Raw genomic sequence first — 15,909 nt, 5'->3', positions numbered from 1 at the left:
TTAAGAAATGTGGCAATGTGCAACAAACAGTGTCCTTCCATGCCTAATGTCAAAATTAACCCAAATAGGTGGTTTATGTATGCTCTGTGTATGTTAAATAGCTTACAGTTGTTTTCATGAGGAAGAAAACGATGATATTGCCTTCCAAGAAACCACACAGATGACTGATAAAGATGTTGTTCTTTTAAATAATTCATTACTTTTACCTTGTAGAAAAAATATGGTGACTTTAATACCTATGGTCTCATGGTCTCAAGCTTTATCCTTTCAGAGTCCATAATGATGGCTAACTCTTCCAAAAATATTGATGCAAGTTATATTCATATTGTGAAAAAGACTATTCTTAGACTCATTTCTCAGATTGAAAACAATAAGATAGGATAAGGAAGTTGTTCAATATTCCTTAGTAGGCTGAAATTCTAGCTATACATTGAAATAAATAGCAAAGGTAATAATTCTATAAAGTGTAGTAATCTCTGGAAGTCTTAGATATTTTGTCTAAACAAGACCACGGCTTGGACATTTACTGTGAGAATGAAAAGGAAACTGGGTTTACTGACACAAAGTAGGTACAAAGGAAGCAGCTGACATGGAGTATGATTTGCTTGACATGGAGTATACACAGGAAAAAGTAAAAATTACTCCCACATTTTTGAGCATATCACTTGAAGAGATCATTGTCACACACTGAAGAAATTTCTCACTGAGAAGTCACAACTAACTGAGCCAGCATTTGCTTGAGGAGTACAGCTCCCATCAAGTAAGTTGGTTGGATTTTACTTCACAGTCTGTTTGTTTCCTCAGGACCAACCTGGCCCAAACCACCTCCCCTTTCAGCTGTTGTAATGACAATCTAATTAGTGTCCCTGCTTCTGCTTTCCTCTTCTGTGCCCTGTTTTTCATGCAGTGGCTCAAATGATCCATCTGACAGATCATGTTGTTGTGCTTTGAGTCATCATCATTAGAATGCTGTCCTGGAGTGAAGAGATTCTGGATTTGGACTAAGACAATATGAACTCTCTGTCTGAGGATTTTCTTGCCTTGAAAAGTGTTTCTTTGCTGACTAAAGGTTGCAACACTGTCCCTGAGGTCATGTGGGGAAGTACTCATTATTCCTTGTTTGATGTTTTAGGCCATGAAACTATTCAACATGATACTAATACTTCCACTGGTTTTTGTCAACTGTGATCTGATTCATATTTAATTTTTCCTTTCATTCTCATTTACTCTTTTATATTGAAATATGTATTTCTGTATTTTTAGAGTTTTCTACACCTTTCTTCTTAAATTATGAAAACAAACTTTCCCTTATAGTTCCAAAAATTTTTCTTTTGAAAACTTTCCTTCTTGGATAACTCTCAGTATTTTGGATATAACTTTTTTGTTTCTCCAGGTTATGTTACTCTAAGTTATGGAAAGGTCAACAAGACAGCTGTGTGGTGTCCAATTCTATACTTATCATTCAAATTATTTTAGTTGAGGTTAGATGAAAAGGTAATAGGCTACCATGAGTAGATTTAATCTGCTATTGGGTTAGGCATAGTATGTGTCAAAGCTCATGTTCATTTTCCAGTTGGACTCTCTGTTTTCATTCTAGAGTTGAAAGGTGGTATGGTTATATCCAGGTGCCCCCAAAACCCTCATGTACCTATAGGTGGGGAGCTTTGAAGGTGGCTAGATTAGGATGTGTAAGTGTAGATTGGAGTATAATGCTGAAATTAAGGGTGTGGATAATGCAAACCCTGTCCTGGGTATGGGTATGGTTGGCACCAATCAGTATGCTTTTAGCAGGATGTAAAAAAAAAGGATAGAAAGAAGTCAGGTGTCGGGAGTGTCTAGTGCACGCTGGACCCCGGGAAGAGGCACACACACACCAGATCGGGACACGGGGGGTGCAGCGCGAGGAAAAGAAACAGAGAGACACGGCAATTGCAACTACACGGCACTGCACTGCACACTAAGTCTTTATTCTAGGGTTCTTATATAGTAAACCAGATCAACTCACAGAGCACAGACGATTAACTAGTGAAAAAAGCATTCCTTGTGACAAGCTACAATGTGACAGACTACAATGTTTATCTAAACTATCTAAGTGAAGCAAACAAGCATAATCAGTTCTTCTAGCCCCTCTAACCCAGGAGGAACTTCATTAGCCCAAGAATGTTGTTAATTATGTTTGTTGCTAGTGTCACAATGGTGGTCCGCCACTTCCTCATGACTCTGTAAACAAAGCCAAGTGGGTTCAGAGGGGGGGAACATCCCCACTGAGAACAGGCATTCCTGTACCGCCTCTGTCTCGCATACCGGGGGCCATTGTTTACTGCAGGTCCTGAGGGGGCCAGGGCCTTCAAAGTGACTCCTCATCCCCCACAGTCAGGTTTCTTGAAGTTATACTACAAAGCAACAGTAGTAAAATCAACACGGTATTGGAATCAAAACAGAGCCGAAGATCAATGGAATAGATTAGAAGATACAACCACAACTACAAACACACTCAACCACCTTATCTTTGGTAAAGGAGCCAAGCAGGTTCACTGGAAGAACGACAGTCTCTTTAATAAATGGTGCTGGAAAAACTGGCTCTCCATTTGCCGAAAACTAAAGCTAGACCCATGTCTATCACCATGTACTAAATTAAAATCTAAGTGGCTCAAAGATCTGAATATTAAAACAGAAATACTAAATCTATTGGAAGACAAATTGGATAGAAACCTTGGAGACATAGGAGTAGGTAGAGAATTCATGAACAGGACTCAAACTGCACAGGAAATCCTTCCCAGAATCAATAACTGGGACCACTTCTTATTAAAAAGTTTCTGCATGTCAAAAGAAATCTCCAGCATAGTGAAAAGAAAACCCACAAACTGGGAAAAGATTTTAGTGAACTCTCTCTCAGACAAGGGACTCTTGTCTAAAACATATAAAGAATTAAAAAAACTCAGACCTCCAAAATTCAAAGATCCAATTCAAAAATGGGCATCTGAGATGAATACGCAATTCTCAGATGAAGAAAGTCAAATGGCAAATAAATACATGAAAAAATGCTCATCATCATTGGTCATTAGAGAAATGCAAATTAAAACCACACTGAGATACCATCTCACTCCTGAAAGAATGGCCAGGATCAAGAAAACCAACAACAAATGCTGGAGAGGCTGTGGGGAAAAAGGAACTCTCCTACACTGTTGGTGGGAGTGTAGACTGGTGCAGCCTTTGTGGAGGTCAGTCTGGAGATTTCTCAAAAAGCTGGGATTGGAAGTCCCATTTATTCCAGCTATTCCACTTCTAGGCATATTCCCAGAAGAACTGAAAGCATCATACCACAGTGATATATGCGCACCTATGTTTATAGCAGCACAATTTGTAATTGCCAGATCTTGGAAACAACCCAAGTGTCCATCAACTGAGGAATGGATAAAAAAGTTGTGGTATTTCTATACAATGGAGTATTACTCAGCTACGAAGAAGGATCACATTGAGATATATATCAATAAATGGGCTCAGCTTGAGACCATACTCATAAGTGAAATAAACCAATCTCGCATGTGTGAATACCGAATAGTTTCCCTAATGTAAGTAATGATTCAAATATATAAAAATATGTGGTAATCATGATTCCCCATTATGTGGCCTTGAAGCCTTATAAGGTTTTCACTTATTAATTGGAAAGGCTATATTCTGGGCTTCTTGATATGGAAATATTTGAAGCTATAATATATGAAGTTTCATTCAAATATTTCAAGGAAAAAGACAGACACTATGGTAACTACTATTAAATCGGGTTATTTGGTAGTGAAGCACTAGGTTGCTGAAACAGTCATGCTTTGACCTCTATTGTTATATTGTTATGTCCTGTTTTATCTCAATCTCTCCCTTATTCTTTAAAAAAATTATTTAGTTATTTCTTATGTTTGTTTTAATTAAGGGGGAAAATTAAAAAATTAGCAGGATATATAATAGTAACTTTTTTTGATTTCCTATTAACCTGTTTTGAAGTCCTGTAATACTCCCATGATCTTGTTTTGACTGATTAGACTCTGTTCCATTCTGTATGATAGTATCAAGTTTGAGGGTATAGGCAACTACTTTGAAGGCAATAAGATTCATTAAAATGCCCATTCTGGTTTGACTATTGTCTCCTTTGAAAGTCCTGTAATGTTTACAATGCTTAAGTTTTATTGGTCTTGTTCTCTACTGTTTTGTTCAACTTCATAATATCTAATGAGATAGACAATTCTTTTTAAGGAAACAAGAGACAACGTTGATAACCATTGTTGATAACCTTGTACTCTGTTTTACATCATGTGCTATGTCTATCCTTGGTTTTGACTGACAGCTTTGTTTTGCCATATTTCACTTTATTCTCTCCCCCCCAAAAAAGTAATAAGAACTAAGGAGTAATAAAACCCAAAATGTGTAAATTTTGTTGTAAAAAAGAGAGGGGAAAAAAAGAGCTCTAAAGGATACAACAGCAAGTGTGTTTAGGTGTGTTAAATAGCTGACCATATTAATGTTTTTGGTTGGATCATTGAACACAACTGTTTGCAGTCTCACTGTTTGAATGTCCACTTTGTATGCTTTGATACTGTGATTTGAGCAACTATCTCTAAGATGATATGTAATCTATTAACTGGTGATTTCTTAGTGTTTTTTTTTTTTTTTTTGGAGTTCTGTATTACTTGTACCCTTACACCGCTTTGTTTTGTTTTGTGTTTTTCTCTTTTTCCTTTTAAATAAAATTTAAAAAAAAGAAAAGAAAGAAAGAAGTCAGGTTTGCTGCACCTGCTGCTACTGCTTCTACTGCTGCATTCTGTCTCCTACCTACTCTGCCATGAACTGCTTCTCCTTTGTGATCCCACCACAACTTGGATCAAGCTGATTATGGATTAAAGCTCTACAAATCTTGAACCAAAATAAACCTATCCTCTTCCATACTGTGTGTTGATAATTTTATTTCACCAGTGAGAAAAGTGGCTAACAGGAAAAACAAAGATTATCACAGCACTACAATGTTCATGTGTCTAGATGAATCAAATGTATCACACGGTGTCAGTTTTGTTAAACTGTTTTCTATCTTGTTGCTCAGAATATCTGCATTCTCTAAAACCGAAATTTATATGCAATTTCTCTCTCTCATGCTTAACTTTAGAAATATATATGAATGTGATTAAAAGAACCTATTATATTTGAAAATATTCCTAAATTTAACTAAATTCAATTTATTTTAAAATTAATGTCAAATATTGGGGCTTTTCTGTTTTAGTAGACAATTCCAAGACAACTCAGAATTAGTGACAGCATAAACATATTTTGCCACATTAATTACCACAGAATAATCTAAGCAAGAGGACTCTGGCTTTGGACTCAGGAGGCTTGGGATTTATTTTGCATTAGTATAAGATGTCCTGATTCTGTGACTTAGTTTTTCATGCTAAAAAGAGATAATATTAATGCTTGCTTTTCCATTTCAAGTGGATATTGTTAGATTATGTTAGAGTAACAAAAAGTGTACTTTCCAACTATAAAGACAGCTGAAGAATGTAACAATCTTAGTCATCATGATGTTAATCCAGTTTAACAATTTGTTATGAGAAAGACTGCTTTTGAAGAAACACTGTAGACTATTACTAATATGAAGTGATGATGTTATAATATAGGTCATAATTATCCCTTAATATATTTAAAATATGTTATATCAGTGTGGGAGGACATGAGAAGGAAAACAATATAGTTCAATTTTTAAAAGTCTGCGACTCATCTAAATGTTTAATTTATACAATACCATATACCTTAACTCCAATAATAAACAAAATTCATTTGTTATTAAATACCTAAATTCATTATCAGAGGACTATTTTGCTTTCTTTTCATGCAGTGACTTGTCTTTGTGCAAATATAAGGAAAAAGTCAACATTTAGAAATGAATGCCATAAAAGTTCCTGTCTCATATTCATTTGAGTAAGATGAAGTAATTGGGCTATGGTAATGTCTGTCAGTGAGATACCCCTGAAGTCTAATTAAACACAGCTAAGACAGCTCCAAATTTTCCTGCAAATAGCATATGTGGCAGTGGTGAGGCTCCAGAGAAAGGATCCTCCAGTGATCACCTTTATAAATCATCCACAGCTGAAAGTAACTGACCTGATTGGCATTTTTAATCTTATAGCATTCATTCATTTCTTCATAAACTAACAGCTGCCTGGTCCCTGGCCTCAGAGCTGTGGTAGCCAATTTGATAGGTGAGATACTTTTGAAGGAAGTCACAAGGATAGAATCTCACTCAGGATTAAATGAACCTGAGAAATCATATAATCACCCCTCATTGCCACTGACCTAAGCTTCAGTTTTTCTTCAGCATGTGCTCTCTTTTTATTTCTTTGTATAATACATTTCCTCAAATTGGGGTTTTACCTCCACTTCCATTAATAATGCAATATACTTTATCCAAGAATGATAAAAACACTATGGGTGAATGGGAGAAGAAGGAAGAATGTACTTAGTAGGAACACAGAATAATAACAGTGAATCATTCTCTTGTCGGTGAGTGAAACACTGCTGTGTCATAACGTATCAGGAGAGATTATGGCTTGCACTCAGCACAGTAATTTTATGATTATAAAAAGTAACATACATTGTTACCCATAGTAGGTATCCAGTAGAGTCACTGAATGGGTGAATTTACATGCCTGTGGTAGTTAATGTATCCATCTGTCAGTTATATGTTCATTATGTTATCTAATAGTGTATTTATACTTACATTCCATGTTGTTTCTATTTTCATAACTTTGAAAATAATGGTTTATTTTACTTAATAGATCTTTATTGTTTGAAATGCCTATGTAAGAGAATTTTCTAGCCCAGCGTTTAAACTGGATTTACAGAATAAGACTGTTAAATCATCCATGGGATGTAACTTTGAAGAATAAACAATATTAACTACCTGTGTAATTATCTTGAAGTCAAATACCTCATAACATATTTTCAAGCTCAACCAATAAAATATGGTGAAACTATTAAAATCAAGTACACATTTTCTTTTAACAGTACATTTGCATTTTTCATAATGTAGGTATGTATTTTGGATAGACTGAATGAAAGTATAGCAGCATTTGAGCTCCTTGGTTTATGACCAGGGTAGTAGTGTACCTATTCATGGAGATGGAGGAAGTGTTGGAACTTGTCAAGTATTTATCATCTTACAGGTGCCACACATTGAAGACACGATGCCATACACTATGCTAGGCACACTGAGGAAACAACCATGAATGTTCTATGTGTATGGCAGGTGCCAGGGAAAGTGTGTCCCCAGAGATTTGCACATTTTTGCCATCTTCTTGCTTAGATTGCCTTGTAATAAAGGCTTTGACCATATCTTACCTTAAAATTTAAAATTCTAGTTTCAAATGTAAATTATAGAAAAGGAATAAGCATTACCTTTGCACCATACTTAATAACTTACTCAGTGTATTTCATGACTATAATTTGTAAGCTCACAGACACAGCAAGGATCAGACCCAGGGGGGATGGAAAGCATGTAACAAAGTCCCAAGGAGTTGGCGGGAACATCCAGAGTTCATGTACACAACCCCGAAACTTCTTATTAAATTGTCCACTAACTGGTGCTTCATGAGTGTTTTTGGTGACACAGAATATTATATATCTGAAGAGACAGCATCACAGAGGAAGTGGAAAAGAACACTGAAACACTAACAGCCTCCAGGACTGAGACAGTGACCACTCCACCTCTGGATTATGACATTCAGGCTACGACCCTGCATGATTAACTGTGTGTCTTTATCTCTAGATAGGTAATTCATGTCTCCAGAAGGTGTTACTTCCTGAATGGATCACCTCATGCCTCCCAACAATGTGATTGAACTTATTCTCTTGGGACTCACATAGAATCCACATTTGCAGAAAATACTCTTCCTTGTCTTTTTTGGTTCATTTTCTTATTTACTGTGCTGGCCAGTTTGGTTGTTGTCATCACCATCTCACTCTGTCCCTCCCTGTCTGTTCCCACGTACTACTTTCTCACTTACTTGTCCCTCATAGATGCCTCCTACACCTCTGTCACCACCTTGAAAATGCTCATTGACCTGCTCTATCAGAGAAGGGTCATATCTTTGGCAGAGTTATATGACCCCTTCCTTTACTTTGACATTTGTTTTGGAAATGATGCATATCCTGAGCTTTGCGAATGAATTCATTCTCTTAGGACTGTCACAGAATCGGAGAGTTCAGAAAATGTTACTTTTGTATAGCTACATTGCAACTGTTTGGAGCAACATGCTCACTGTGGAGACCATCATCTGCAGCCCTGCTCTGTAGGGATCCCCCATGTATTTTTTCTTGGCTTTCTTGTCCTTCCTGGATGCATGTGTTGCTTCTGTGTCCTCACCAAAGGTGACTGTAGGCTTTCTCTGTGGAAGAAACACTATCTCCTTTGAAGGCTGCATGATGCAGGTCTTTGCTGAACACTTCCTTGCTGGAGTGAAGCGGATTGTCCTCACAGCCATGGCCTATGACCGCTATGTGTCCATTTGCAAGCCCTTGCACTACTCTTCCACCATGATCAGGAGGCTCCGTCATGTTCTCATGGGTGTAGCCTGGGCAGGGGATCCCTGCGTTCCATCATCCAAATTCTCTTAACTTCCCAACTCTCCTTTTGTGGCCCAAATGTCATTGACCACTTGATGTGTGACCTGTACCCATTACTGAAGCTTGCCTGCAGTAAAACTCACATCTTTGGCCTTTTGGTGGTTGCCGACAGTGGGTCTTTTTGCATTATCACATTCTTCCTGTTGCTTGTTTCTTACATTGTAATCTTGTTCTCTCTGAAGAAGCACAGTTCTGAAGAGAAAAAAAGCCTTTGTCTACCTGTGGATCCCACGTTACTGTTGTGGTTTTGGGTTTTTTTTCCCATGCATTTTTATATATGCATGACTGTCTGCTGCTTACTCATTAGACAAAATGGTGACATTTTACATCATGCCAACTCCGTTGCTCAACCCTTTGATTTACACTTTCAGGAATAAGAACATGAAAAATGCTATCAGGAAAGTGTGGAAAAGGTAATTGTTTCTTGTAACATATAGAATACAAATAAAATGCAGAAAGGAAAGTATTTGTTATTGATATAGAAATAAGTATGTGGAATGTGCCTTTAAAAGAAAAAGACAGTATAGTTCTATGAAGAATTAATGTTGGGATACAGAGCATTTTGTTTTGTTTGACAACAAACTTTCACTCTAAGTCAACAATTCAGTATCATCAAATGTACATATAATTCAATTTAATTATTTCTTAAAAATAATAGACATAGGAAGATAATTACACACCGGAATTTTTGACAATAAGATAACTCTTTGAAAACCCTTTTTAGGAAAGATAAAAATTCATTAGAAACCTGAAAAAGAAAAATTTAAGAGACAAGAAGATTATATACAACAATGATTTCAATGAGTGGTGAAAACTATCAGGACTTAGGAAACACAGAGAAAAACATTTACACAACTTTGACTATAAGTTTTCCTGAAACATTTGACATCATTTGAAAGGTGCCTTTATTAACAACTGGTAAAAAGTTTCATTCTCTTTTTTTATTTTTTAGCCAGATACTCCCAACCTTAATTGTTGAGTATTTCCTCTGGGGTCAAGTGACCATTCCATACGACCTACAGGAGAGAAAGAGGGTTCAAACTCCAAAGGTGTAGCTCATAGTTTAGCATAATCACTGGGAACTCTTGATACATCACATTGCTGTAGCACAAACACACACAGCTCCAGACCAAAGCCATGAGTATAGTGATTCTGATTACCCTACTGTGCACAGTAAGAATGCAATCCAAAGACAAAGAGTTAAACATAGATATTAGAAGTAGAAACACATGTTTGTCAAATGAGGAGAAAGTTGAAAAGATGAGGGAAAGGGAAGCAGGAAAAATGCATGGAAAAACGAATTAAGATGTATTATGTACTTGTACCAATTCTACCAGCTCTACACAAGAAATGTAAATAAAACGGGCTGCAAACATTTATTAAAAATAAATAAATAAATAATTAGTAGAATTCAAAAGAGAATTACTTCTCAACTTACTTGATGAATTAAATACTTATTAAAAACACATCTTAGTTAATATCTATTTTTAGATATTGCCTATAAGAAATAATTCAACTCAAATGATATTACATATTAAAATAATTCAATTAAAATTCAATGTGTACATCATTCAAAGTTAATACACATTTCATGTTGTTTTTACAGTTATGTTAGTCTCAGACTGTTAGGTGACACTGTATTAATTTGCTTGTGAGAAACTACTTCGATTTCCCTGATACCAAAAAAAAAAAAAAAACGAGAGGAGGAGCTGGGCGGATCTGGGGTGCCCTCACTGGCCTCTCTGCGTGTCTGGAGGACTCTGGATTTCTGCGCCCAGACTGCTGGAGTTCCCTCAGGCTTCCAGGTGCAGTGAAGGAGAGAGGTGGGTTTAAGGCTTCCACATCAGCCTCCCCATTCCCGGCTTCATTTGGAGACCTGCTGAGCTCCCAATAGGTGGGCTGGCCCACACTACCAGCCTAGCCCAGCCTGTTTAGCTGCCGCGCCTGGCCACAGGTCTGCATTGGAGGAGCTGGGCAGATCTGGGGTGCCCTCACTGGCCTCTCTGCGTGTCTGGAGGACTCTGGATTTCTGCGCCCAGACTGCTGGAGTTCCCTCAGGCTTCCAGGTGCAGTGAAGGCGAGAGGTGGGTTTGAGGCTTCCACATCAGCCTCCCCATTCCAGGCTTCATTTGGAGACCTGCTGAGCTCCCGATAGGTGGGCTGGCCCACACAACCAGCCTAGCCCAGCCTGTTTAGCAGCCGCGCCTGGCCATAGGTCTGCAGAGGAGGGGCTGGGCAGATCTGGGGTGCCCTCACTGGCCTCTCTGCGTGTCTGGAGGACTCTGGATTTCTGCGCCCAGACTGCTGGAGTTCCCTCAGGCTTCCAGGTGCAGTGAAGGAGAGAGGTGGGTTTAAGGCTTCCACATCAGCCTCCCCATTCCAGGCTTCATTTGGAGACCTGCTGAGCTCCCGATAGGTGGGCTGGCCCACACTACCAGCCTAGCCCAGCCTGTTTAGCTGCCGCGCCTGGCCACAGGTCTGCAGAGGAGGATCTGGGCAGATCTGGGGTGCCCTCACTGGCCTCTCTGCGTGTCTGGAGGACTCTGGATTTCTGCGCCCAGACTGCTGGAGTTCCCTCAGGCTTCCAGGTGCAGTGAAGGAGAGAGGTGGGTTTAAGGCTTCCACATCAGCCTCCCCATTCCCGGCTTCATTTGGAGACCTGCTGAGCTCCCAATAGGTGGGCTGGCCCACACTACCAGCCTAGACCAGCCTGTTTAGCTGCCGCGCCTGGCCACAGGTCTGCAGAGGAGGAGCTGGGCAGATCTGGGGTGCCCTCACTGGCCTCTCTGCGTGTCTGGAGGACTGTGGATATCTCTGCAACCAGGGAGGGTCCACAGGTTCCTGAAGCACTGCGGCCTGTGGTGAGTACCCTAACCCGGCTGCGATTGAAGAACTGTGGAGCTTCCAAGGGGCAGGTGGGCGCACAGTGTCCCTGAGGCCCAGCTTGTCTGGAACTGCGGAGTTCTGAGCAGGCAGAGGAGGGCCACTGGTTCTGTAGGCCTAATGGCTTGGAGTAGCACGGCGCCAGAGTCCCAGTAGCTCCAAACATAGAAGGGGATTTTCAACAGATCCTGAGGAAGCTTTCAAGTAACACTTGAAACACAGAAATATAGGAAAATGACAAAACGAAAGACCAAATTACAACCTCAAACCTCCAGCCCATCTCAAGAAACACTAGGAGCGATGTATATAGAAGAAAATATATCCCATCCACCTCATATATCGGACACAATAGCCACTGAAATTGACAAGCAACTCCAGGAAGCTTTAAAGAAATTCAAACTCGAAATAATCTCCCAGATAAAAGAAGAAATGATAAAAGAAATGAAAGAGATTCTAAATATATCTAAAGAAAACACAGATAAAAAATTGGAGGAACTAAACAAAAAGATAGAATCCCTAGACGAGCAATATAAGAAACAAACAGAATACATAATGCAGATGCACAGAGATATACAGGAAATAAAAAACTCCACTGAAAGTTGTAAAAACCGCCTTAATGAAAGTGAAGATAGAATTTCAGACCTTGAAGACAGGATTGCAGCTAGTGAACAGGAAAGGAAAGATCTTTTGAAAATAACAAGGAACCAGGAAACAACAATTCAACAACTACAAGACGATGCAAAGAAGAATAACATAAGAATGATAGGGATTAATGAAAGAGAGGGAGACAACATGAAGGATGTCAGGAGGATATTTAGAGAAGTAATAGCTGAAAATTTCCCAAGCATGAGATCAGAAACTGACATCAGGATCAGTGAAGCATATAGAACTCCAAACAGTCATAACCAAAATAAAACTACACCCAGACATATAATAATCACCATCCCAGAAATCCAACACAAGAATAGATTATTAAAAGCTGTCAGAGAGAAAAGACAAATCACTTATAAAGGAAAACCTATCAGAATCACAGCAGACTTCTCAGCACAAACGATAAAGTCAAGAACAGCATGGAGTGAAGTATTCCAGATCCTAAAGCAAAATGATTTCCAACCAAGACTGATATATCCTGCAAAACTATCATTCAAAATAGATGGTGCAATACGATACTTCCATGACAAAGAACAGCTGAAGAACTTCATGAACACCAAACCAACCCTGCAAAAAAATATTGAAAGACAGTTTAGATACACAAAGGAAAAAACCACTAAGCAAAGCAAATAATTAAACAGAACCAAAAGATAAAGATGCAACAGCAGAGAGATAACATTCCTACAATTAACCAGCATTTAACAGTAATAACCATTAATGTAAATGGTCTCAATGCACCAATCAAAAGAAACAGACTAGCAGAATGGATCAAGAAACAAAATCCAACCATATGCTGTTTACAGGAAACCCATCTAACTCAGAAAGATACTCACAGACTGAAAGTCAAAGGATGGAAAACAATTCTTCATGCAGCAGGAATCCAAAAAAAGGCAGGAGTAGCCATTCTGTTTGCAGACAACATGAACTTTAAACCAACAATGACCATAAAGGACAAAGAAGGTCACTACATACTCGTAAGGGCAAAACTCCAAGAGGAAGAGATAACTATCTTAAATATATACGCACCAAACTCCAGAGCACCCAGTTATATAAAACAACTATTAACAGAAATGAAAACTCAAATTATCAGTAACACAATTGTAACAGGAGACCTTAATACACCACTGACACCAAGGGACAGATCAACCAGACAGAAAATGAGCAAAGAAATAACAGAACTGAATCACACCTGTGAACAAATGGGTTTGATAGACATATACAGAATGTTCCACCCAACAACATCAGAATACACATTCTTCTCAGCAGTACATGGATCATTTTCTAAAATAGACCATATATTAGCTCACAGAACATATTTAAGCAAATGCAAAAAAGTTGAAATCATCCCTTGCATATTATCGGATCATAGCGCTCTGAAATTAGAAATTAATGACAAAGGATACTGCAAAAATTCCGCAAACACATGGAAACTAAATAACACACTCTTGAGTAATCAGTGGGTCACAGAAGAAATTAAAGAAGAAATTAAACAATACCTAAAAGAAAATGAAAATGCAGATACAACTTACCGGAATCTGTGGGATGCAATGAAAGCCGTTCTGAGAGGAAAATTTATTGCACTGAGTTCCCACATCAGGAAAACAGAACGAATACAAGTAAATAACTTGATGCTACACCTCAAACAGCTAGAAAAAGAAGAGCAAGTCAAGCCCAAAGCCAAAAGAAGAGAGGAAATTATAAGAATCAGAGCAGAAATCAATGCAATAGAGACTAAGAAAACAATCCAAAGAATCAACGAATCAAAGAGTTGGTTCTTTGAAAGAATAAATAAAATTGATAAGCCCCTAGCCAACCTTATTTTAAAAAGGGAAGAAAAAGCTCAAATTCATGCAATAAGAAATAAAAAAGGAGAAATCACTACAGACCCAATAGAAATACAGAGGATCATCAACACCTATTTCGAAAACCTCTACTCTCAAAAGTTTGATAACACAGAAGAAATAGACAGATTCTTAGAAGCATATGAAGTACCAAAGCTAGATCAAGAGGATATAAAACTGTTGAATAACCCAATCTCTGCTAATGAAATTGAGAATGTAATTGGGTCCTTGCCCACCAAGAAGAGCCCAGGCCCAGATGGATTCACTGCAGAATTCTACAAGAAATATAAAGAAGACCTAATGCCGACACTCCTCAAACTATTCAATGAAATTGAAAGGGAAGCAATCCTTCCTAAGTCATTCCTGGAAGCAAATATTACTCTAGTACCAAAACCTGAGAAAGACCCAACTATAAAAGAGAACTATAGACCGATCTCCCGAATGAACACAGATGCAAAAATCCTCAATAAAATATTGGCAAATAGGATCCAGCAAATCATCAAGAAGATTATACACCATGACCAGGTGGGATTCATCCCAGGAATGCAAGGATGGTTCAACATACGCAAATCAATAAATGTAATCCACCATATCAATAAAGCCAAAAATAAGAATCACATGATCATCTCTATAGATGCAGAAAAAGCCTTCGATAAGGTCCAACACTTATTCATGATAAGAACTTTACAGAAAATTGGAATAAATGGTCTTTACCTCAATATAATAAAGGCCATTTATGACAAACCAACAGCCAGCATCATACTAAATGGCCAAAAATTGAAAGCCTTTACTTTAAAATCGGGTACAAGACAAGGATGTCCTTTATCACCACTCCTATTTAATATAGTACTGGAAGTACTAGCCAGAGGAATTAGGCAAGAAAGAGAAATAAAAGGGGTAAAGATAGGAAAAGAAGAAGTTAAGTTATCATTGTTTGCAGATGACATGATACTCTACATAGAAGACCCCCTAAACTCCATTGAAATACTCTTAGATACAATAAATAAATTCAGTAATGTGGCTGGATACAAAATCAATACTCAGAAATCAATAGCATTCCTATACACGAACAACAAAATTACAGAGAGGGAAATAAGAGAAACTGGACTATTCACATTACCAAGCAAAAAAATGAAATATTTAGGAATTACTCTTACGAAAGAAGTGAAAGACTTATACAGTGAAAATTATAATACACTGAAAAAGGAAATTGAAGATGATCTCAGAAAATGGAAAGACATCCCTTGCTCATGGATAGGAAGAACAAACATTGTGAAAATGGCCATTCTCCCAAAACTGTTATACAGATTCAATGCAATCCCAATAGAAATACCATCAACATACCTTATAGATCTAGAGAAATCACTCCTAAATTTCATCTGGAACCAGAAGAGACCTATAATCGCAAAGGCAATTCTAAGCAGCAAAGACAAAGCAGGAGGCATCACAATCCCTGACTTGAAGTTATACTACAAAGCAACAGTAGTAAAATCAACATGGTATTGGAATCAAAACAGAGCTGAAGATCAGTGGAATAGATTAAAAGATACAACCACAACTACGAACACACTCAACCACCTTATTTTTGATAAAGGAGCCAAGCAGGTTCACTGGAAGAACGACAGTCTCTTTAATAAATGGTGCTGGAAAAACTGGCTCTCCATTTGCCGAAAACTAAAGCTAGACCCATGTCTATCACCATGTACTAAATTAAAATGTAAATGGGTCAAAGATCTGAATATTAAAACAGAAACACTAAATCTATTGGAAGACAAAATAGGTAGAAACCTTGGAGACATAGGAGTAGGTAAAGAATTCATGAACAGGACTCAAACCGCACGGGAAATACTTCCCAGAATCAATAACTGGGACC

General features: G+C 38.1%; 1 pseudogene; it reads left to right on the top strand.

Annotated features, from left to right (window-relative positions):
- Positions 1-8,178: 8,178 nt before the first annotated feature.
- On the top strand, positions 8,179-9,078 carry LOC100735591 (olfactory receptor 4C15-like; annotated as a pseudogene).
- The last annotated feature ends 6,831 nt before the right edge of the window (positions 9,079-15,909 follow it).

This window comes from Cavia porcellus, unplaced genomic scaffold (genome assembly GCF_034190915.1).
Source record: "Cavia porcellus strain 051 isolate PalLab524CR breed Dunkin Hartley unplaced genomic scaffold, mCavPor4.1 scaffold_28, whole genome shotgun sequence".
Taxonomy (NCBI): Eukaryota; Metazoa; Chordata; class Mammalia; order Rodentia; family Caviidae; genus Cavia; species Cavia porcellus.
The sequence above is the reverse complement of the archived record's forward strand: the minus strand, read 5'-3'. Positions and strand labels throughout refer to the sequence as shown.